Source organism: Cyprinus carpio, chromosome B7 (genome assembly GCF_018340385.1).
Source record: "Cyprinus carpio isolate SPL01 chromosome B7, ASM1834038v1, whole genome shotgun sequence".
Taxonomy (NCBI): domain Eukaryota; kingdom Metazoa; phylum Chordata; class Actinopteri; order Cypriniformes; family Cyprinidae; genus Cyprinus; species Cyprinus carpio.
Genome location: NC_056603.1, coordinates 24,830,840 through 24,857,477, shown reverse-complemented (window position 1 = coordinate 24,857,477; position 26,638 = coordinate 24,830,840). Strand labels below are relative to the sequence as shown.

The following is a 26,638-nucleotide window of genomic DNA, read 5'->3' as shown; positions in this document are numbered from 1 at the left end:
CTTAGAGATTTATAGCCTCTTCACTCCTCAGGTTCACCTTTCAATCTAAATTTTATTTTATTGTCTTCCAAGTGGAAATAACAAGTCTGATTGCTTAGAAAAGTAATAGCACACGTCTCCTGAAGTGTAGCGTCATAAAAGGCTAAGAACAAAGCCTTCACCTTGGTTATGTGCAATAATAACGCTTTGTGACGCTTGCCTCAGTAATAGACTGGAGCAGTCCTCCAGTGCAGGGAGGAGAAAGTCAGTGTGTGCTGACATCTTTACGACATTAGATGGAGCTCTTTTTCTCTCTGACCTCCTGCAGTTTGACATTCTCAGAATAACACTCCAGTACAAAAGTGTACTGCACAACAGACAAAACCAAGAAAAAATAACAGCAGAATAAGCCCCTGCTGAGGAGAATCCAGCTCATATCCAACTGAAATAGGAAAATAGCTGCTAATTTAGACAAAATCCAGTTGTCACAACGAACATTTTTCGAGAGAGCTTCATGCTCCAGAACTCTTTTTCTTTCAGTGCGGATCTCTGTACCTTGGAAAATTTGTGTGCAGAATAGCAATGAGGGGAAGACACAACTGAATCGAGAGTGCCCTCCCTCTAATCAGGAGCTCAACATGCCTGACACGAAACCTGCAAATGTCACACATGTTAAGCCTGTAGCACATCAAGAGGGGCAGTGAAGCCAGTGTGCTGATGTTGAAACAAACCTCTTTAATACGCAGGATTCTTCACATTCAGCCTTGATGCTTGGATTAGAAACAGCATGTCAACCTATGAACCACTCTCATATCTGTGCTTCTGATTTACATGATTATTCAAACATATCAGGTTTTGGATTTGTAAAGGATGGAGCTACATTAGGGATGCACCACTGCTCAAATATATAACTGAATTACAATCACATCCATGCATAAGTAATCATGAAAGATGTTTATGAGAACATTCCATTTAGATCTACTGTCATTGTGCAGTGTTAATTCCGTTGACGAATAATTTTTGTTATAATTGTCGTCAGCAACCTTTTTTTCACAGACAACGAGACGATAATGTACTAAAACACTTTTTGAATGACAAAAACTATGACGTAAATCTATTGACATTTTTGTTAATGAATAAAACCGAGACGAAAAACATAAAATCACGAACTGCTCTTGATTAAAAAAAAAACTTTAGTAGCCCTAAATATTCATCTAAATTTATTCATAGAAATAAATATAGAAAGAACAAAGAATATGGTAAGCAAGTTGCTTTAAAGAATGCATAATTAGCCTGTATAACCATTGGTATTTCATTAAAAAGAAGACCACGTTCTTGTTCATGATGTTGTTTTATTTAATTTTAACATTAAGTCATGTTTGTGTGTCACAGTAGTTAAATAGGTGTCTATCATGATAAAACCTTAATATCAAACCTATATAATGAGTTTGGAAATTTTAGAGAAATGTTTAATAAATGCACTGTAAATAAACCCATTAGGTTTTAGCCGACTAAATTTACTATAGATTTAGTTGACTAAAATCTTATGATATTTAGTCGACTAAAACTAAATCAAAATTTGCTGTCAAAATGAACACTGCCATAGTGTAAACATTTTCTGTTTACAACACATTAAGCACTGTAACCATTCACAGAATTTGTTTCAATTAGTTTATCTGAAATGACAAACAGTCCTAATGAGCGAGTTTACATAAGCAGTCTGATCCATGAATGCCTTTCCAATCTTTTTGTTGTGGCACACGATAATGAGTGCTGAAGAAACATCACCTGACACAACAACAAGCTTGTGTAGAACCAAAGCGAAAGGCATCGACAGTAACCTGGAAAGATTTTAGATTTGCACGTTGCACGCTGCACTGCTCACCACATAGACTGAGTAAAAGCCAATATATAGAGCAAGAAAGTAATTATTATAAACATTATAATCAACAAGGTGTAGAGAGTGTAAATAAGAGAGCGTAGACAGTTTTGATAATTATAAGTCCTATGTCTAAATTAATACAAATTAATAATTTAATAATTTTATCAAAGAATATCATAATAAAATAACTAGCAATCAACCTAGTGCTATTGCTCCTTTATAAAAGAATCATTCAAGAAATTCAAAATGTGCATCATTAGTCAAATTGACATTGTGTCATTTACCGTAAAGCGTGACAGTGATGAAGGTAATGCAGCTGATCTACAGTAGGCAGGCCTATCTAGAGAGCTCCAGACGTCTCTGATAGGTCAGCCACTGAATAAGCATCCTTACAGAGACATACTCAGCAAATCATCACTCTGTCTAATGCACACTGGCGCACAGACACACACACAACTGACCGTAGAAAGAAGGGAGTCAAGAGAAGCAGATACTGTTGGGTTTCTGATTTCAGGTTTCAAGTTTTTAAACCAAACTGCAGTGAATTGCACGTTCCGGCGACAAAACCTTACCACCCACTCACACACCCACAGATAGAAGAACAAACACATAAACATGATTACAGACAGAATGGGCAGGAAAAATATTTTGCAAAAAATTTCTGACCCCTAAAAATATTCTAATAATCTGATTTATGACGACAAGCTTAGACCAGGTTGGTCAGTAAAGAAACACTACAGTACATTCTATTGATATTTTGTCACAATGAATTAATATTTTGCTAGTATATTCACAAAGGACATTTATATATCTGAGAAAACATTAAAGTCTATTTTCAGAGTCTTTTGTCAAACTGATTTAATCAATAGTGCACTAGTGAGGTTCAATCCATAGTGTAAATCTTTAAGAGCATGCGAAAATAATTCACCGGCTGACATGACTGATGTGCCAGTCGGTCCAAACTGACCAGTGGTCTAATGGAGCGACTGTCACTGAAATTGATCAGTCTGGAAGATTTGTTTGTTGGTCAGTTTGATTGATTGAACAGTCATACCTTCACCAGCTCTTTCTGGGGCCAGATCTGAATGGGCTCCACCTGCTGTGGGGTCTGAGTGTTGAGGAAGACCTTTAATCTGAAAGACACAAGCAAGACAGAGACTATTACACATTAAAAACAACTCTATTAACGGTGTGTGTAATTTCTGCACCATTAGTGGAATCAAAAAGGAACTGCAAAAATAACAACAAATAAAAGCCAACAGAAGATATATGCTATTATTATTTTTCTGACTTGTTTTCTTGAGATCATAACCTGTGTTTGGAAACAATCATTCTATTGTAAATCCATTTGGTGCAATTGTTGTGCCAAATTCTATCACCTTGTTTCAAAATGTCTGTTTTAAAACAAAGCACATTATAGCGATTCTAGCTGAGGGAAAAATCATTTCTTATTACTACACTGTAATGCTTATGAGTGGTTGAACAATTTATGGTCCTACGCCTTCCGGAGACTATAAAAATTAGACCACTTAACTTAGTGATTGCTATCAGGATGTGAAAAGACTTTCAATTGGCAAAACAAAAATGAGTTTGAACCAAACTACATACCCTGCTCTTAATGTGGCACTACAGTATGTGTAACATCTCACTTAATATGAATCCTCTTCAAAAAATCTTGTTCTTCAAACCTTGTTCTAAATATGTATGATGTTATGATGTTACTAATAAATGATAGCAAATTTTGACCAATGTACTCAAACTCTCGATAATTTGTTACTCTTTTTTTAAAGTCAAACAGATAACACTATCATGGATTTTTATCGTTTTTCTTTTGCAATTGGAGCAGATGTGAATGCAAAAATTATGTTTGTTGTTTTTTAGTCATCACTATAAAAGTTTACCCAACTATAATGACTTCTGTAATTCTGAAAACAAAATGTGAAAAGGATCAATTTGGCCATTTAATCTTTGGTTATATAATATGATCTGTGACATAATTTAAAAGATGTTAATTGTCATATTTACATAGGCAACATTCATCCTAATGCTGTTATGTAGGATTTGTAAGGTCCAAGGGCAACACAATCTTGAATGCCAATGTGATTATACAAATTAATGTTCTACAGGCACTCCTTATGCTGTGGGGTTCAACGCAAATGTACATTTATAAGCCTTTAGAACCTCCGCTCCAGCTTTCACTATAATATTTAACATTATTCAAGATATGCAAGCAAGGTGAGGTGTTAAGTGGAACTTGCTGCTTTAAATGAAGGTACTGATGGTTGGGTTAGACAAGTAATCCTGATTAAGGTTTGCGGAGTGATTAAGGGGAAAGGTGGGCCAAGTGCTGGGGTGAACAATGTTAAATGAACTGCAGAGCCGGCCTGGCTGGGACCAGCTGGCCACACAAACTCTTTCACCTCCCCCTCTCACCAGAAAAGCTTTAAATGAGAGTGCTGATAGATGAAGGCTACAGAATAGTACTAATAATAATTAGTGTCCATGCATCAATTAGACCAGAGGATGAAGAGATAGAAAGACATAAGAAATTTATTTACCTTTGACTTTCTGCTATCAGGGCCACATGAATGACCACATCGTTCTCAATGGGACCCTGCATGAAACAAGCAAAGACGACGTACTGTATTAGAAAACTTTGGGTCTCAACGGAGAAGGCAAGGGCACAGAGTGTAAAATCCATTGCCTGTGAGTTTAGGAGTGAGTGGCTTCACTAAAAATGAAGAAAAGAGAGAGAGGGAGACCATAAAAGTGAAAGAAAAGTCAGAGCAGTTAGAGTATAACTGATGACTGGGTGGTGGGAGGGAATAGAGGAAAACAAGCTTCATTGAGAGAGAGAGAGAGGGAGAGAGAGAGAAGGAGAGACTGTGGATAAAGATGAGGGAGATGATGGTGGAACAGAGCCTCGATACTTTATGCTAGCTCATTACAGTTGTTTGGGCTGGATGATGTAGTAATTTCGCTGAGATAATGAGCTGCTGATTGCTGAAGGCTTAGGTTGGGTCATATCAATCAGTAGCTAAAGCCCTCTGCCTACACACAGAGGACAGCCAGCCTCCATTTAAACCTTCCACTGCCACAACTCCTGAACGGCAAGAGCATCTTAGCAGCTAATTTGTCTTGTTTTCTCGAGATCACAACTTGCGGGCTTCGCTATGTTTCAAAACAATCATTATTTCTGCCGTTCTGCTCGGAGCTATGGTCAAAGAAATAATAACCAAGGTTTGCAGGCACTTTTCTTGGAAATATGTATTGCACATATCCAACAACCTTTCAAACCTTCTGCTACAACTCCAAAAACTGTAATATTAACCAGCTAATATGTAAATAGCACACCTTCAAAAGCACTAGGATGCTCAAACATCGAGATAGACAGATCTATTAGTCTGAACGGAAGATGGTAATATATTTGTGGTGTAGGCTGTTTGTCTCAACTGTTGTTGTTTGCTTCCCCTGAAACGGGGGAGATAAGTGCTCGGTGAACAGGGCAAATCACAGCTTTGGGTTAAATGACATATTGGCACAGCCATTTTGTGGAGGCAGTGCAGTGAGTCATCACAAGAGCTGATCAACAGAGACTATACATGCTAATTCTGCCCTGCGTGAGGGCTGCAGAGGAGGATGGGAGCAGGTTCAAGCTGCCCTTGATGGATGGGAAGTGAATGTCTAGGTATGTTGTTAATATGTGACAGGTGCAGAATTATTCAAAAAGTGAAAAGGTGCCGTGTAACTTCAGTAGTTTGCACTGCGCTATTGAAACAACTTGGAGAGATATTAAATGGCAGGGTTCAAGTCGGTCATTAATGCACAAAAAATAATTGCAAAACAATCCATTGCAAAAGCATCAACATTAACATTTAAGCGTTTGCCAGATGCATTTGTCTAAATGCTGGAACACACTGCAGGGGTGAAAGTCAGACAGAAAATCTGAACACTTTTCAGGCAACATACACTTGGAGATTTTGAAAATGGTTACAGAGAAAAACTGGGCTTCATGCACACTACTCAGGATCACACAATACCAGACGGTCAAGTTGTTAGAATACAACAAACCCACAAAGAAACATGCGCCTTGTTGCTAGGAGACTCATGACAGATGAAAACAATATGTGTTCTAAAATTGGCTCAAAATATCAAACATGTTTGAAATCCACCGAATGAATGGAATCATGGTCTGAAGCTTAAAAAAAATCTGAATCTGTATATGCTACATGGTTCTCTGTGATATCTGTCAGCTCTGACTGCCTAAAACCGGCATACTGGCTCTGACTTTCAGCAACTAGTGTTGACTCCTTCAGACTGCAAATCAAGGCAAAAATGTACCAGCCTTGACAATACATTAAGGATATGTGTTTTATCTACAAACACTTTAGTTTAGGGACCAATTCTCACTATTAACTAGTTGCATATTAGAACAGTATATAGCATATTGGCTATTTATTTGTACTTATAAAGCACATTTACATTTATTAATTTGGCAGAAGCTTTTATACAAAGCGACTTACAATTGAGGAATACATCAAGCGATTTACCATAAGTTGGCAATAAACACGAGAAGTGCCCGCTATACAAGGTTTCAGTCAACTTTTAAATAGTAAAAGCTAGGACAGGAAGGGATAAAGACAAGAGAACAGAAAAAGTGAAGGCATAGGTTTTTTTTTATTTTATTGTATTCTGCTTTTTTTGTTTTATTTTTTAATTTTAATTTGTTTTTATTCTTATTTATTTATTTATTTTTATGAGGAGACAGATGCTTACAAAGAGATGAGTTTACGGTTGTTTCTTGAAGATTGTGAGAGATTTTGCTATCCTGATGGAGTTTGGTAGGTCATTCCACCATCAGGGTTCGGTGAAAAAGAACGTCCTGGAGAGTGATTTTGTGCCTCTCTGCAATGGGACCATATATTAATGCCTTATGTTGCATGACCATATTTTAGATCCCTTAATCCAACCAAATACCTAAACTTAAACTACCTTACTAACTATTAATAAGCAGCAAATTAGTTTGAGGCAAAATTCGTAGTTAATAGTTATTTGATTGTGAGGATTGGTCCCCAAGCGAAAGTGACAAACATATAAGCTACAGGAATAATTTTGTTTAATTGTTTCTGTTGTTGATCACATTAGAGAAAATTATTTTAAATCAAACAGTTTTGGTAAAATAAAAAAAAATAAAAAATAAAAAACTTACAATTGAAATGTAATGGGCAAATAATGAACACTTGTACATTTTCCACTGTCTGTGCATCAGTGCATTTCTTTGTTTTCTTTTATAATTTGAGGTTCTTTTATAAAGTGAGTACCAGCATACCTCATTAAACTGGAATAGAAGGTAGCTTTTTTTTTTTTTTTTTTAGAAAAAAACATCCCATCTTGGATATGCACATCTTTTCTGACAGCAGCGTAGTGGCTTTGAAGTGATGGAAGTTTTATTGGAAGTGGTGTGGAAGTTGGTGGTGTACAAAACCCTGCAAGTACTACTACTGGTAGCGCTGGGAGCCCTTCTGTGCTCTGCAGACTCCTGCAGTCTCTCTCTCCACACTGAAGCAGCAGACAATAAAATATGAGCAGCTCAATAGGACTGAAAGTGATAAGAAATGCTCTTTATTAATGTCTCCATTACCAATCAGTCAGATGATCTCATAATGATATTCATGATGTGGCTCCAAGAGCCCCACCGTGTCAAACAGTCAATATTTACCTCTAGTGACAAATCTGTCTTCCTCTAAGAACAATAATAAATTGAAGAAAAAAAAAAAGAAGTTAAATGAGGCTAAAGGCTCTTTTAGCATAATTATGCTGTATCTGAAAAGAAGCACAAATTAGTCCTCAAAAGTGTAAACATCTTTTTTGCTGGTATCATATGGTAATACCATGGTATTTTGATAATTAACACATCTATGTATGATTACCATATATATATATATATATATATTATATGGTATTAATGCTACTTTACCTTCAAATTATACTACGGTATTATGGTATAGACTGTCAGGGTAGCACCATATTTAATTTTTGACATATATGAAAATGAGGCTGTGAGAGATAGAAGTACTTGGAGTACTGTTGTTTAACAACTAATCGATTGTTCAGACAAAAACTTTTTAAAGTTGAGTTGTGAAAATTACATGATCTCAGACCTTTATAAACTGCATGCCATTGTAAAGTCTAAGTCTATCCCTCACAGCCTTGTTTTCTTCCATGTTAAATCAATATGGCGTCTAACCCGATTAAGATCTATAGTCCAAACATTTTTTGTGATGGCAAGTAATTTTAATACGGGGGAGCATCTTTCAACATTTGGAGCTTTCACAAATTCAAAGCAGTCATACATTGACAGTATCTAGGTTAAGACTGACTGCGGTGTAAGCTGCCCCTGCGTGCTGAGGAAATTTCATATCTGATGTAGAAGAGCACTTGAAAAACCTCCCCTTCGGCAGCTAAGTGATGTTTTCACCGAGTCTGGAGCTGCTGGAATTGAGATGGGATCACTAATGGCAAAACTCTACAGCTTATGAGTGTATCACAAAGGTGTAAAAGTACAGACTAATGAAATGCTATAAATGATGCCTCAGATGCAATATACTGTAATAGAGAGATCACATTTCATGTTATTACAGTGTTTTCTTTTTCTGCAGACAGTTGCAACTACAAAACCACAAACTAAATGTAAAACAACATTCTACACAACACCAGTGTTGCTCATGTGGCAGCAAATATTGTTCTATTTTGACAGTCTCAAATAAGCCATTTTTACTGATTCCATTCTTCTAATAATTGATTGCAAACGTAATTGAGCTGTAAAGATTCTGTCCTATTCTCTTTGATTCTATTCTCATTGCAAACACAATGTAACTGTAAAGATTCTATTCCAAACGGGCAGCCTGAAATAAGCTGCTTTTTCCTGAATCCATTTATGTGACAAATCAATGCAAACCTAATGGACTGTCTCTTGGAGATATGATGTGGATAAAAGAGATCTGGCAGATTCACATTCACTTTGCAGTTTGTTCTTCAACTGCTCTTCTGCCAAAAGGCAAAAACATTAAGTCATGTGAACTGCTGCTCTTTAAGATGTCTAATGTTCCTTAAAGGATCAAAATTTAAAGTAGTGTCTTTGTCGATGCAGTGACTTCTCAATGTTAAACCCTACAGCTGGCAAGTTTGGAAGCGGTTCACAATTTAGGTTCACACATTTCACGTTACAGAGCACCCCATCAAGCTGAGAGATGGAGAGAGACAGATTAAAGTCTGAGACCACATTTCAAATATGGGATTCAAAATTTTATGTAAACCTGGAAATAATAAGTTTTAGGATTTTAAAAATGATAAGCACTGGTTGCAGATTTTGTACCCCAATGTATTGACAAAAAACTCTTTCCGAAGTAGAATGGAAAAAGTGCTTACTTTTTCAGCTCCATTCCACTTCTTTTAATAGAGTCAAGGGGCTTTCTATGCAACCGTGCAAGTCTGGCCACAATCACCTTAAAGAAATTGAAAAGGCTGGGGATTGGACTTTTGAGAAGGTGGGAGTGTAATTGTGAACAAAGGCTTGCTGTGAATTCAATACACATCACCCCTCTCCAGAAGGACCACCGATATATATTAGATCTAGTCGGCAATCCTTATGACAAGAAGAAAAAAAATCAATTTATATTAAAGCAAGGCAGGTGAAAGCCTCAGGAGTCTGGTGCTTGTCAGTGGTGTTGTATGTGATGTAATTCCCATAAAGATGCAGTGTGTGGAGTGAGAGGAGATAAGGAGGCTGATTACTAATACCTGTTGAGCCGCTCCATGGGAAAGTCTGTGCAGAGCTGTTTCAGAAAAAGCCTAGAAGTGTGTTTTCAAGTCTCTGATAAAACACAGAGTCACTAGAGTAATTTGAAAGAAGATGACTCAGAGCTAACCTTGACACCTTTTTTTTCACAGGCTCCACAGGCTCCCTATCTAATAATCACCAAACATCACTAAAGCACAATAAAAATGCTTTGGGTTCAGATGCATAAAGTGACACAAAATTTGTTTCTATATTTCACTTGCAAAAACTGACAGGTTCTTGGGGTCTTGGTTTTGGTCTTGAGGTCTAGTCTTGGTCTGGGTCTTGTGGGGGTCTGGTGTTAGTTTGGGTCTTAAAGGTTCTTTACCCATAAACCTTTAGTGTTTTCAGATTCAGATATCTTAATTCTGTACATACAGTACTTGCCAGTTGGCTACTAAACAATTCTAGAGCAACATTACATATTTAGAGGTGACATATGCCAAGATATTCTTGCAGTGAAATACGCTTCAAACGTTACAGCATCAGAGTGACACTGGATTTGGATTCTCACACTATGAAGTCTGGAGTTATAATAACTGAGTGAGTGACAAATAAGTGATATCTTGCCACATTCTTCACGTCTGCTGGCTGTCGGTGATAAACATACAACACATCTGTCACCACTCTGCAGACGTTTGAGAAATGACTTTTAGCTCCAACAACAAATATGTTTCCGCACAGCCATCAGCATCGAATCCCTCTGTTGCCTTGCCAAATGTATGGTCCTTTTCCTGCTCTCTCTTTAGTATTTTAAATCGCTGAGAAGTATTTTATTTGTGTCTCTCACCAGGAAGGTGGACAACTGAGGTGCTTTAAAGCAGTGTGTGCATGTGTAGTGATGGTCATTGGAATTTTTCCATCAATCTTTTCAGGACTCACTGCTTGCACACACACACACGTTGCATGCTTACATTTATAAATACTTCCAAGCAACATAGTAAGTGTGTATGTGTATGCACCATGGTTTTGTAGCATCCAGAAGTGAACAGAGAATGTCTTTTAAATGCAGTTCTTTAATTTGAATTGAGGTAGCCAATAGGATGCAGAATTGCGATTCATTTGAATGAATGATAGACCGTACAATGGAATAACAGAAACAGACAGACAGACAGACAGACAGAGGATGATGGATCAAAAGACAATGATAGAATGATGGAATGCTAGAATGAATGACAGAACAACAGAATGATAGAACGTTAAAGCAATAGATAAAATGATAAATAGATAGATGATTTATGAAAGTTTTTTTTGTGATTTACACAACCTTGGACATACAGATGTGTTCATCTCACATGTCTTATGGCCACTGATATCTGTTCACCGCTTGGGTTGTGTTTCTTTGTGGTGTGTTCTGGAAATCCCTCCAGGTCTGTGTGAAGTGACTCAGCCCAGAGAAAAAGACATGCAGACAAGAGATTTCACGTGGAACGAGTTGCATCCAATCCCCATAGTCTTCTACTCAAACCCCGAACAATCACTTCCTATAAGAGGAACCGCAGGAACATCCTGTGTTTTCACATTAAAAGATACAGTCGTTGAGCACAGCCAACAAAAACAATGGGGCCATGTTCTGTTGGAATACGTTTGTCTTAATGCATCAAATTAAATATGAATCAGAGAAATATAGCGTCTGCAAAGCTAAGTAACTGCAAAAAGGCCTCTTTCCCTAAGCTTGTGTATGTGAGCGAGGGAAGAATTTCAAAAGCTGTTCTCGGTATTTAAAAGGCAAAAAGATGAGGCTGCTTCCTGCACCTTGGCTGCTCAGCTGAACAATCGTTTCTAAATTTAAACTGAGCTCCATCTGTGCTTTGTTGAAACAGGGTACATCCATCAATCAGGAAAAAAGGCCTGTCTAATCTCTGAGCAAGGACATGGTTCAAAATGATCTGCCTTCAAACTGAGGACAAAGTATGGGAGATGTTAGGAGGACAAGTGCAGGCTGAGAACAACCTATGCATAAGCACAAACTGCCAATAATATTCAATTATGTACTCGCATAAATATTGCACAAAGTGTGGGCCATAATTCATAAACAAACATAAACTGACACTTCATATGGCTAAATTCCTCTATAAACAGACACTACCACACATGCACATGAACACACCACGCAAACAAACAGCAGCCACAGCAACGTGCCCTTTAGTCAGCGCAGCCTTTGATGAAAAAGTGAAGAGACAAGCACGCCACGCATTACTGTGCAATATGCAGTGCCCTCCTTCAAAGCAGCAGGGCTCCTCCCAGTTTCCCATGCAGCGGTGCAACACTCATGAATTAAACAGCCGCCTGCCCCTCACTGCCTCTGATTAGACAAACTTGGGCTCCCAAGCCAATATCAGTCAAATCACAGCTACATCTCAACTAGGGCTGAGGTTATTCAGGATGATTTTGCTGGCAATATAGTACAATTAAGCCACAAGATGATTTGAATGTGTTTTTTTTTTTTTTTTTTAGCCTCAAGTTTTCTGAAGACCGTGTCATTTGACTGGTTTCATGGTATGAAGGTACGTTCCTTTGAGATGTCAAGTGCCAGATGAGAGAATTCAGCCTTGAGTCAGCTAAGAACAGCTGTTACGCCAGACAATTCACAGATCACGTAGTAGACAAGTATCGCATTTGCATTTGTGTTGCTTATGAAATAAATGCAATCAGAATACTGCTGCTTTTATTGAACAAGTGAATATGATGAGCAAGTAATCCAGTGTACCTAATATTTAATAATAGTATCCGCCCAGCATTTTTGAATCCATTTTGAGGCATAATCTCAGAGTGATAAATTAATACGATTAAGATTAGCAGACTGCATTGTCAGAGGACAGGGTGTGTTCTCTCATAATTCACAAAGATGAATATATCATAATTCATTCATTTTTGTTGGCTGTAACATTGTGCAATTTTTATTTTGAAATTTAGTTTATCATGCAAAAGTTTGTGGGTGTTTTTTTAAGAAATCTCATATTATCTTATGCTCAACGTTACTGGCTGACACTGTAAAATGCTAAGATAAATTTGTGCAATATTTATTTTAAACTTCATGTATGTGAATCAGTTCCAAGTCAATTATGCTGCTTAATGTTGCAAACTGGTATTTGTTGTCATTGAATTTTAATTTATTATTATAATCCTATTCAGACTTGGTTTTGTGCAAATGCACTTTGCTATTCTCTTAGTTGTTTACCTATAGTGGCTAGTGAATCGAAAAGCTCGCACATTCACAAGAAATTGATTATTTATGTGCTAAAAAATAGGATGAATATTTAAGTAAATATATCTGCTTGTTACCAAAAAAACTGCTGTTTATTATACTGTGTGGATATATATATATATATATATATATATTATATATATATATATATTAAATTATATTTAAACATGACTCATGCATGCAATAATGAAGCTCGCTCAGCATTACTCTCAACCTCTTTGTTAGCTTTTATTGCATGCATGAGTCATCTTGCTCGCTACAATAGAAGTGTCACATCTGAGTCAGAGTTCTTGACAGGAAGTGACATTTCTGATAGCTCCCCACATCCTTACATGCTTGTATAAAAACTACATTTGGTAGTAAGCACTATATTATGTATAAAGTCTATGATAAACACTCCATTGTAACAAGATGCAAAAGCAGCTACTAACAACTATAGACACATGAAATCTCAAATCTAACACACATGGAACAAAAACCAGTGAGCTATTTAGAGAACAGGACTGAGACCACATATTCACATTTAAACAGTAAAATAAAAAAATAAAAAATAATTAATTAATTAATTAAAAAATTAATGATAGTTGATACACCACTCGCTTTTGTGGCCCTAACTTAACTTCCAGTAGACTTCCAAAATCAATAATAACCGCTAAGTCCCTCTAGAGTAGATTAGTTTTGATAACAAGCAAAATATGTTTGCTGTGTAGACAGACTTATTGAAAATGCAAATTCATTCTCTGCCAGCAGGAGGTGCTTTAAAGCGGGAGAAACAGAGGTTTCCCCGGTGGCTATACACAAATGCTTTATCAGGCATATAACATGCAAGATAAAATGAAAATTACATCGAAAATTTTCAAAAGACAGTCTTCCTTCAGAAATACAGTGATATAAAAACACCCGCGTTTTGATTTTTAAAAGTGCTCATGTTATTCAACGAAGCCTTTTGGAAAATTGGTCAGTTTTGATGTCGTAGCAGGTCGCCACAAATAAATAAATGTATGGGAAACACATCCCACAGCACAACAACCTGAGCCCAACTTCATTACTCATCACTTTAACTTTAACTGCGTTTGTACTGTAGCTGGCGCCACTAGCCAGACCGATAAACAAACACAGACTGGAAGTTAAAGGGATAGTTCACCCAAAAATCAAAATTATGTCATTAATGACTCACCCTCTTGTCGTTCCAAACCCGTGAGACCTCCGTTCATCTTCGGAACACAGTATAAGATATTTTAGATTTAGTATTTTAGATAGAGAGCTTTCTGTCCCTCCATTGAGAATGTATGTACGGTATACTGTCCACATCCAGAAAGGTAATAAAAACTAGAGCCCGACCGATATATCGGCCGGCCGATATTATCGGCCGATATGAGCTAATTGCATTTAAATCGGCATCGGCGTTTATAACGGCCGATGAAACATAAAAAAACAGAGTCTCATGCTTCACTCATGTTATGAGTGTTGCATAGTTTGCCCACCAGAGGGAGCTCTGCAGCTCCCCAGTTGACAACAGCGCCAGAAATCCACTACAGAAGAAAGCTATCAGCCGAGCCACTGAGATGAACTCTTTTGACGGTGAGTCTGTTGTTCATCATGTGAAATGATTGTAGATTTAGTTCATACACTGTATATAAAAACAGTGTGGTAGTTCTAACTAACGGTCCTATCATTATCACTTCTAAATATTCTGTAACATCACTTACAGCCGCTAATGCATTGCTATATTAGATTAGCCACAAAGCTAATACCATGTTTATCAGTGGAAGAGCGCGAACGTTAATAAGAGGTCAAACTATAACCACATAATTAAACCTAAACTAAAGCGGGGGGCGCTGTTTCCCACATAATGACCGCGTAACTGTGGCGGGGGGCGCGCGTGTAGTCAATGACTAGAAGTTATGTACAGCGTGCCTCGAAAAAACAAACAACTGTTACGTTATTCTAACGCAAACATAGCTTCCTTTTTAGCAGGACCCTTAAATGCTTGCTATTAACTTGTTTGAAGATGGTTCTTCTCAAAATTGACAGCGGTGTGTTCATGACACTAACGTTAACCATTCAACTTCGAATTGATTCCGTAATCTTCCGGTAACAGTAGGCTAACTTTACGTTCGCCAGCGCATTACGATGTTTTGATTCAGACTGCACAAAGAGAAGAGGAGAAGATATACGGGTCCGTTGTGAATGTGTCTGTGAGAGCAAATATAGTGTAGTTACAGTAACTACAGTAGGTGCGTCAGAAATGATTAAACCAGAGGGGACATGTAAATAAATGTGAGCTGAACAAGCGCTTTTTTTTTCTTCTCTTTTTTTTTACAGATTGTTTCAAAGCAGTTTTACAGACATAACAGGAATATGTTGTAATAATATAGTTAAATATAAGTAGGTAATAGGTAATACCTATTGCTTGACAAATAAAAAAAAAAAAATATATATATATATTTCTCTATATTTCTCATTTTTGCCTATGTAGGAGATCCCTGTTTATTATTATTATAATTCTAATGATGACATGAGTAATGATACATGGTGATATTATTAATACACATGCTTATTCTTTCTCTGTCTCTCTTTCTGCCCTACAGATGGCTGAAAAAGGTGAAAGCTGTAGCAGCAAAGTGTGGGACTACTTCTGCAAAGATTCCTCTAATGCAGTGTTCTTTTGATCATTAAAAAATATATACTTTTGATGTGCAATTGTTTAGTCATTGAGACTGTAATCTAAGACTTTTTTTTAACATAATCCCTTCTGGAAAATGGTTTATACAGCCCACATACATAGAACAGGCAGATATTTTACTATTGAATGTTGTGTAAGTGTAGTTTATAGGAAATGGGTCTAATATCCAGTTTATTTTCAAAATCAAAATATCGGCTTATAAATCGGCTCTTTTCGAGTTAATATCGGCATCGGCATCGGCCCCCAAAAATCCATATCGGTCGGGCTCTAATAAAAACATCTTCAATGTAGTCCATGTGACATCAGAGGGTCCGTTAGAATTTTTTGAAGCATCGAAAATACATTTTGGTACAAAAATATCAAAAACTACGACTTTATTCAGCATTGACTTCTCTCCCGGGTCTGTTATGAGCGCGTTCAGAGCACATCCGGTTCGCGAACGAATCACTCGATGTAACCGGATCTTCTTGAACCAGTTCACCAAATCGAACTGAATCGTTTGAAAGGGTTTGCGTCAACAATAAGCATTAATCCACAAATTACTTTAGCTGTTAACTTTTTTAACATGACTGACACTCCCTCTGAGTTCAAATAAACCAATATCCCGGAGTAATTCATTTACTCAAACAGTACACTGACTGAACTGAGCCAGATAACAAACGAAACATTGACTTGTTCTCGAGTCAAGAACCGGTTGCATCGGTTTTCGGATCACCGGTAGTGATGGGAAGTTCTGTTCTTTTCCGCGAACCGGTTCTTTCGGACAGTTTGATTCAATAAACCGGTTGCCGAAAACGGTTCACCAGTTCTTTTGCGCTCAACGTAATGGCTTCATTGGCAATGATTGCCCTTGATTCAAGCCTTCGGTTTACCCGCGCTCATAACATTAGCACAGAATCAGTTCAGAATCAATCACCAAAAGAACCAGTTCGGTTCAGACGCGCTGTGTGTCAGTCTGCTTCTCGCATGCGCAGTATCATCAGCTCCTCGGTTCTCGAATCGGACGTGTCCGACAGAAACGGTTCTTGACTCAAGAACGAGTCAATGTTTCGTTCGTTATCTGGCTCGGTTCAGTCAGTGTACTGTTTGAGTAAATGAATTACTCCGGGATATTGGTTTATTTGAACTCAGAGGGAGTGTCAGCCATGTTAAAAAAGTTAACAGCTTAAGTCATTTGTGGATTAATGCTTATTGTTGACGCGAACCGTTTCAAACGATTCAGTTCGATTTGGTGAACTGGTTCAAGAAGATCCGGTTACATCGAGTGATTCGTTCGCTAACCGGATGTGCTGTGAACGCGCTCATAACAGACCCGGGAGAGAAGTCAATGCTGAATAAAGTCGTAGTTTTTGATATTTTTGGACCAAAAATGTATTTTCGATGCTTCAAAAAAATTCTAACGGACCCTCTGATGTCACATGGACTACTTTGAAGATGTTTTTATAACCTTTCTGGACGTGGACAGTATACCGTACATACATTCTCAATGGAGGAACAGAAAGCTCTTGGACTAAATCTAAAATATCTTATACTGTGTTCCGAAATGAACGGAGGTCTCACGGGTTTGGAACGACATGAGGGTGAGTCATTAATGACATAATTTTGATTTTTGGGTGAACTATCCCTTTAACTTCAGTCCAAGCGCATACGCCTGATGAAACCTTGTCTATATTTTAATAGAATGTTTATCTATTGTAAAATATAATTTGATGGAAAGCTGAATTTTTAGCAGCCATTAGTCCAGTCTTCTACAGAAATCTTTCATATATTCTGATTTAGTGCTCATGAAACATTTATTACTGTTATCAATGTTCAAAACAATTGTACTTCATAATATGTTTATGGAAACCATGACACGTTTGAAGGCTCTTTGATAAATAGCAAGTTCGAGAGAACAGTGTTCATTTGAAATAGAAATCATCTATTATTATAAATCTCTTTTGCTCAATTTAATATCCTTGCTGAATAAAAGTTATGAAACTTTTGAATGGCAGTGCATACTCAATTATCTCCAGTTCTAGTAGCAGGGTTGTGTGTTAATAAAGTTTTAATTTCATGATTTTTCTAGACAGGCTACGGTGATGAAAAAGTTATCTGTTTGAATTTCCATGTGCATTTTTCAACCCCTTTCACTTTTTGTCAGGGCTCTGTCACAATTTAAACACTGTAATGAGCAGATGCTGTATTAAAGTGATACTGCAGACTGTCTATAGAGACAGATGAGGGAGCTCTGTGCTAGCTATGAAACGGCAGGTGTCCGTAGGTTTTTCTTATCAAGAGCAGTGTGGGCTGTCTAAGCAATAACAGATCTGCTAGGAATGGATGTGCAAAACAAGTCAGTTGTAATGGATTGATACAGAGATGTATCAGGGCTTCTGCTAAAGCCTGCAACAAATTATGCATGAGGCTCTGAGAGAGATTAAACACACAGGCCATTCACACGCGTGTTTACAGGATACATTTTAGCATTCGTGTAGTTGCCTACACGAGAGACGTGATGCAGCTGACCTGATTGGAGTATCGCATGCTGACGTTCCTCTGATCCTGTCGTGGCACATAGCGATGAATGGGGTCGATGTCTTTCGGCCTGATCAAACCATCCACTGAACAGCAAACACAGAACAAAATCACTGTTCAGTTCACATGAGCTTTAAACAAAATCTCTGCATTTTTTAACCCATTCGATTTGAAAAAGCCCTTTCCACAGATTACTAATGTCTTTGCTGGTCTGGATTTTACTGCAGAGCATACACATGAATCACTGTCTACAATATGAATCATTCTGGGTGTGCAACTTGGTAATAACATTGGTGAAAAACAATATTTTTGTGGGGAAAATCATGTTAATACTTAATAAGAATAGTTATTAGACTTAGAATTTGATATTCACTGAAAATCAAACTTAATGTGGCATGATCAGTCAAAAGATACAGCGGAGAAGATTAATGAATAATGACTTCCATTTTCTATCTGTTCCTCATGAAAATGGCTTCAGAAGACTTGGGAAAATAGTGCACAAGTCACATGGATTGCTTTTATTTTGTTCTCTTGTCCTTTTTGAAAGCACCAGCCCCCACATTCACTGTATGGAAAAAAGAGTAGTTTGAAAAATATAACCTTTAGGACTCCAAAGAAAAAAGAAAATCTACCCGTTTGAAATGAAGTGAAGGTAACTAAATAATGAGAATAATTTCTCACACAATCACTGTGATTCATAAAACACATTTGTTGACCTCCATTAATACGATCCCATTATTTAGTTTAGTTTATAAACCATTGCGTCGACTGCTTTCAGTGAGACCGCAGTGCCTCTGGGTCTCTTTCCTTTTGAGAAATGTGAGCAAATGGCAAAAAAGACACTGTATGAATAAATAAAAGAACATCTATGTAAACTCTTTTACTGTGTGTCTGTGAAATAGTCCTGACCCCTGGGCTCTGGATGGATCTGAAACTCACCCAGCAGCTTAGCGATGTTATAGAGGGCCTGTCCCCAGAGGAACAGCATCCCATCACGCCCTGAGTTGCTGGGGAAGCGCTTCTGGCTGCCGTGATTCTTCTGTTCAGCCTCTACAAAGTCTGCCGGAACATAGTAATACTTGGGAATAACAACGTGGCCTGCGGAAAATCAAATTAGACAAAATTTAGAGAGTCCCAGTGTGTCTTGTGTATGTGCATGAGACGGTTCTGTGATATGGAGTTGGATGCTGCTAGTGACTACACTGTCCCAAGCCATGCTAACATAATATATACCATAGTTCAAAAGTATGGGGTCAGTCCGATTTTTTTTTTCTTTGAAAAAAATTAAAACTTTTAATCGATGAACTGGATTGATCAAATGTTACAGAAAGGATGTTTACATTTAAATAAACACTGTTTTTAAAACAAAAAAGTTATTAAAGGGATAGCTCACCCAAAAATGAAAATTTTGTCATTAATTACTCACCCTCAAGTCGTTCCAAACCTGTAAGACCTTCTTTCATCTTCTGAAAACAAATTAAGATATTTTTGATGAATTCCGAGAGCTCTCTGACCCTCCCATAGAGAGCAAGGATCCTAACATCAAGGCTCAGAAACATAGCAAGGATACGTTAAAATAATCCATGTGACATCAGTGGTTCAACCGTAATTTTACGAAGCTACGAGAATACTTTTTGTTTGTATAAGGATAAGTTGTTTACGCTTTGATCTACATGTAAACAACATATCTGCGTACGTACATTGCATACATTGTTTATGAATGTGATTCTCTCCAAAATGGTGCTATAGGGTAATGCAGAGCAGACAAATTATTGAATTTTTTTTTTTTTTTTTTTTTTCTTTGTGCACAAAAAGTATTCTCGTAGCTTCATAAAATTACGGTTGAACCACTGATGTCACATGGATCATTTTAATGATGTCCTTGCTATGCTTCTGTGCCTTGATCATGTTAGGATCCTTGCTGTCTATGGGAGGGTCAGAAAGCTCTCGGAATTCATCAAAAATATCTTTATTTGTTTTCCCGAAGATGAACGAAGGTCTTGGAATGACATGAGGGTGGGTAATTAATGACAGAATTTTTGGGTGAACTATCCCTTTAAGCAGCACAATGTTTCTTAAGCAACATTTTTCTTAAGCACCAAATCAGCATATTAGAATGACTTCTCAAGAATCATGTGACACTGAAAACAGTAATGGCTTCTGAAAATTCAGCTTTGCCATCACAGGAATAAATAACATTAACATATACTTGAATGAAAAACAGTTATTTTAAACTACAATAATATTTCACAACATTACTGTTTTTACTGCATTAGTGTAGCCTTGGTAAGTATTCTTTCAAGAATTGTCTGAAACAGTATAGTATAGTATAGTAATAGGTATGACACCTTAAGAACTATTTTGTTTGTAAGTAGAATAAATAAATGAACTACTTGGTTATATTTTGCTTGGAATTTAAAACAGTTGACAACAGCAGTACAACTTGCTTGTGTGAATGTTACTGTTATTCATGTTGTTGGATGTCAGAGCTTTAATTTAGATTAATAAGTATTTATTAAATATGTAAAAATGAAGAGATAGAAAACTCTGCAGTAAAAGCAGCAATCAGGCTGTCAGCAGAATCCAGCCTAGCCCCAAATTCACCTTTTCTCTATCAACCATAATTTAGTCAACTAAGCTGAGCGCTCATCTGTATTGGTGAGGCTCACTGGAAGCAAATTAAAAGAGCTGAACTAGTTATTAAGTTGCTTATTGTTATACTTCTAAAGAGTTGTAGTCTGAAAGACTTTCAGACAGCATGTTTTGTCTGTCTGTGGGGAATTGCTAGAGTACTGGTCTGTTTAAATAATGAGCAGCTCCTCTGTTGTGCACTTGACTGAGACACGTCTGAGAAAATCATGCAGCCCGGGAGAGATGAATACGAAAGGACCACTCTAATAAAGAGTAATGGGAAAATAACAGTCATTGGCAGGGCTGGAGGACACTGGCTGGCAAGCAGAGTCCATCACAATGTGACAAGCTTTGGCAGTTTGTCCAAAAAGATGCGTGTATGCATGTGCGTGTCCGCAAGTTACCCTCAAAGGACTGGAAGATGACAGCTTCTAGCAGCTCCTGGAACTCTTTAACTTGAGCAGGATTTCCCCTAAACACACCTGAACAAAAGGTCAACAAAAGGGAAATTATAGAACACTATATCCCCATCCTTCAAATAACAAAGCTCAGAGATGGGAGATTTAAACAAGTGGTCCATATGCAGATTTAACAAGCTCAGCATATGCAACAGTCAAAAATTTATGCATTTTGTACAGAAAAAAAAAAAACGAAAACTTTTTGTTAGCATATACAGTGAAAAATTGTAAATGGTTTAACACTACATTATACTACATTACATAATTTTGTAAAATACTGTCAAATTCTGGGTTTTTGTAAGTAGAAACTATAAATTACAGTAAAATGTATTGTTAAAAAACAATAAAAGGTAATTCTCATAATTACAGTGGTGGCCAAAATTATTAGAACACTAGTATTTTTACAAGCTAAAAATGGTTTTAAGTCAGTTATTTAGATCTTTTGCTGTTTTTTATTTTGCTTTTCTATCAAATCTCTGTGTGGAGCACTGGCTGTTGTCAGAAAAGTCTCACTGGATTATTACAATTAATGGCAAAATGAATGTCTGAAAAGGTAAACTGATATTTCCTACTGACACACTACAGCAAAAGATAAAAAAATAACTGACTTAAAACCATTTTTTAGCTGGTGAAAATACTAGGGCAACTCTTATTTTTGTATATTATTTTTGTATATTCTTGGTAAAAAGCAGATTTTGGTAAACTGGTAAACTAGCACCACATTACTTAATGAAATATACATTCATAAGCCACAAAATATATAGGAACCAATAAGCAATTTGTGGTAAAAACAGCTGTAATTTTTTTTACTGTAAATTAAACAGAATACAGAGTTTTTACAGTGAAACACATCAGCAGTGCTATTATGTGCATAAAGGTATATATTATATTATGTTTTATATTATATTATATTCATGAATCTTACCATCGATCATCATATAGATGAAAAACAGAGGAAACTCGCACTCGATCCCGTCAAAGAGCTGAAAACATCACAGGGCAGAGAATAAGGAACTGTGTACATGAGAAGTCATTGTACAAGCTTCATGTAATGATTCCACAACATCATTACTGTTCAAGTGTGTAATTATTTACTGAACAAGGAAAAGATATATACGAATCCCTCATTCTACCTGTGTGATTTGCAATACGGTTGTTAGAATGAAATGAGCAAAAAAACGACATGTTCAAATGGTTAGGATATTCTCAGTGCCACACAACTTGTACTTTGACTGACTTACAGCAATATGTTACCTGCAGCAAAATGCACATACATAAAATGGAAGCCCTTCAAATCATTGAGAGGAAATGCCAGACAAGCTCTGTTTTCCAGTTAAAACAGAAAACAATTATGTTGACGTAAAGTATAGCAGTCAAGCAGAAACTCCATTAAAAAGCCATAGTGCTCTGTCTCTCTTTCCCTAGAGCTGGGCCATGAATCACTTGGGTTTGAAATTAAAATCAACTCAGATGTAGAGATGGTTTGTGAGTGTGAAAAAGCAATGATTAATTCAAATTATGTGACTGCCGCTTGTTTTATCACATCCATTTAAAAGTATACAGTAAGTCAACATTTAAGTGTCTACAGATGCTCTGGAAAAACAGAGAGCATTTCTTCTCAAACAGGAATTTGATATTAGGGATACATGTGCACGTGTGGGCAGATAAGGGAGTAATCCATAAGAAACATTTGTACCAATATCTAACCAAATAAATAGAGATTAACACAAACAATTTTGTGTGGGCCTGTTTGTGCTCACGGTGAATTCTGATCTGGCGTTTATTGCATGCAATCATACTACATTTAGCAACCCACTTTCCGAGCTGCAATTAAAATTTACGAAGCTTAGAAGCTCATGCATTCACAATATTCTCCCTATTCATGACATGAAACGTTCGTAATACAATTCTGTGATCCTCTTTTCATCGCTGCCAATTATATGACAACCTCAATTCAAATGATCTGTCTTCGGAAAAAAGAAATCTTGTGAGCTGCTTAAGAGGTACAAAATCTAAAGCACACTTTGATGGCTGACAGGGAACAAAATGTCTTTCAACCTTTCCCAAATGTAATTAAGACTCCTCTATCTCCACTAGCAATCTCGGAAGACAATCGCCGTGGCATTAGGAGATAAGAGCGAGAGATTAGGATGTAATGAAATAATGGCTGTTAATTGGACTGGTCTCGCATCATTGGCATATCGCACATAAACTGTTTCAGGACAAAAATAGGGGTACTCGTATAGCCAACTTCTAAAACTGAGAGGAAATAGCTAAATTAATCTACTCTCTAACTAACAGCGAAAAATAATTTAATTAAAAGGGACATTTTTCAAGACTATAAGTGGTTTCTTAACACCAGTTGCACCAACAGGCTTTCATTAAACCCTGAAAGACTAAAAATAAAATACACTGTTTGTTCTTTTTTTCTCCTCAATATTAGTTTCTATAACCACCCAGAGAAAAAGAGAAAGAAAGAGAGAGAGAGAGATGTGTAGTCAGAGAGGAGAGTGAGATGGAGGGGGGTTCTATGAGGCAGACATATTAAATAAATGTCTCCTGGGCGGAAAAGAGCAGACATTGAGGCCTACTCACAGTAAACAGAAGGAGTCTCAGGGGTCTTTGGCTTCACTTACCACAATTACTTAGTGAGACTATATCATTCACCAGAGGACATTCAGTCACTACGAGACATTCAGGCTTGAAATCCTCTGCCATCATTTCATGTATCTTAAAAAAATCAAATGGAAACTCCAACCACGCAGAAGAGCTTGTATTTGTCTGAGCATGACAGACTGATAACACAAAGATATAAAGAAAATAATTCATGATACAATGATTTCATGTATCTTAAAAAAATCAAAAACAAAATGATATTACATAGACTGCTTTCTACCTATGAGGAAAAAAAGATATTGCGCCAACAAAAAGTACAGTGTCTGTAACGGTACCAGCCCTGTCCGGTTTTTTGTAAAGCGGTTTTGAACACTTCACAGCTGTCCAGGCTGGGAGATCATCAGCTAAGTCCAGGAAACCTGAGGCTATTTCTACCACTATTCTACCTAAAAGTACAACACCATTCAAAAGTTTGAGTTCTGTAAGGTGGGACCCAACAGTTCTAAAAAGGGGGTTACACTTACACTTACACTTAAAAACTGTTAAAAGTCTCTTCTTGCCTAGGCTATCTTTATCAAAAATAAGTTAAAAAAAAAGTCATATTAAAGCAAAATTTTCAGCAGCCTTTACACCAGTAAGTGTCACATGATTCTTCTGAAATCATTCAAATATGTTGATTTTGTGCTCAAGAAGCATTTCATATTGCTGAAAACAGCCACTTAATATTTTTCTGAAAACTATGATACATTTCAAAGGGATTATTTTATAATAAATAATATTAAATTAATATTAATAATAGATACATAAAAAACTTGACGTAAATGTTTAATACACTCTTGCTGAATAAAAATATTAATTTAATTTTATTTTATTTAATAAAAAAATAAATAAATACTGACCCCAAACTATTGATTGATAGTTGGCATAAAGGAGTAGCTTGGTACTGCCACAGTATCAAAAAAATACATGATTTCTAAAACATGCTGGTACTAATGTGTTAAAGGGATAGTTGAAAATTGTCATTAATTACTCACCCTCATGTTGTTCCAAACCCGTAAGACCTTCGTTCATCTTCAGAACACAAATTGAGATATTTTTTGATGAAATCAGAGAGCTTTCTGATCCTCCATAGACAGCAAAACAATTGAACCATCCCCAGGCCCAGAAACATAGTAAGGACATCATTAAAATAGTCCATGTGACATCAATGGTTCAATCTGTAATTGTCACCGCCATTGCTGACGTAGAACACGCATGCGCTGCACCTTGTTTATGAGCAGAGGAATGTGTCATGGTACTCTTGTGAATGGCAGTGGATGCTTACACAAAAGAAGAAGAATTGTTAAATAAAGTCGTTATTTTTGTTTTCTTTGTGCACAAAAAGTATTCTCGTTGAATCACTGTTGTCACATAAGGGTCTTTCTCACAGAGTAGTTCTAGAAACTTACGCAGAGACAAAATTTTCTATGACAACTTGCAGCGTTACATATTATCAAGGTTGAGAAAAGAACATAACACTGCAGACAACAGATAAATGCTGCTTATAGATGATTTCCATGCTAATATGTTACATGCCTTTTAAAAATGCCAGGTAGCCGGTGTTTTATATGTGTTTGGTCAATCGGTGTACACTTAGGTCACTGGTAGTTCCTATAAAACTGTTTTAGACCCTACTATTAAGTAGGAGCTAATTTAATTCCCCCAAATGGAGTTCCTAGAACTAAAAGCATTCTTAGATCCTCCAATGCGAACACACCAAAAAACTAGGTACTTCAGCCAATAGTTCTTCAATAGTTCTAACACTGTAGTTCTAGGAACTATGAAAAGGTTCCTCTGGTGCGAAAGCCCCTATGGCCTATTTTAACGATGTCTTTACTACCTTTCTAGGCCTTGAATGTGTCAGTTGCGTTGCTGTCTATACAGAATCAGAGAGCTCTCTGATTCCATCAAAAATATCTTAATTTGTGTTCTAAAGATGAACAAAGGTCTTAAGGGTTTGGAACGATATGAGCGTGAGTGATGGCAGAATTTTCATTTTTGGATAAGCTATCCCTTTAAGGGTGGATGAAGTAATCAGGTAGACGTATTGATGGAGCATTTGGCCCTTTTCTTCTTTTACCTCTCATTTCCCTCTACTTGTGGGCTTGTTTATTGTGGGAGGTCATCTGCGGCAGCTGATGTGATGATTTGCTTTGGGTTGAATCTCCCCCTTTCAGATTTTAGAGTCAGACGCAGCATGTTCCCAGGCTAATTCTGGAGTTAATATCCTCGCAGTTCAACCCAATCAAATGGGATTTACCCACAGCCCTTGCATTCTCCTGAGAGACAGATAAATAAGTAAATCTGAACCAGATTAAAAGATGCGTATAAAAATGCCTGAATGCCATTTGTTAGATCTGTCACTAAATTTATAGCAAAATCTCTTTCTGAAATAAAAGGGCTAAACCTGAGGCTAGTCATAACTCATCCTAAATATGGGGAAAAGGCTCTTTTTATTTTCCTTTTCACTGAATTTCTTTTCCCCTACCTTCTTTCATTTCAGCTAATATGCTAACCACACTCACCTTCATCTCGGCAGGTTTGTAGTGCCTGCAGTTCTTGTCCTCATTGGCTGTTCTATAGCCGTCCCATAAGAAGCACTTGAAACCGTACTTGCCCTTCAGCTTGCGGACTATCTTGTCCAGAGTCTGGGAATATAGAGCATCATCATCCACGGCGAACGCTGGGTAGCTGATGCAGGGCAAAAGGGCCGAATCTGTGTTCTACATGACAAGAGCACTTGCATAAGAAAGACATTGAGTGACTCACTGCTCTTCTATTGAAT

General features: G+C 37.0%; 1 pseudogene; it reads right to left on the bottom strand.

Annotated features, from left to right (window-relative positions):
* Positions 1–26,638, bottom strand: part of LOC109055001 — an 80,713-nt pseudogene that overhangs the window by 16,094 nt on the left and 37,981 nt on the right.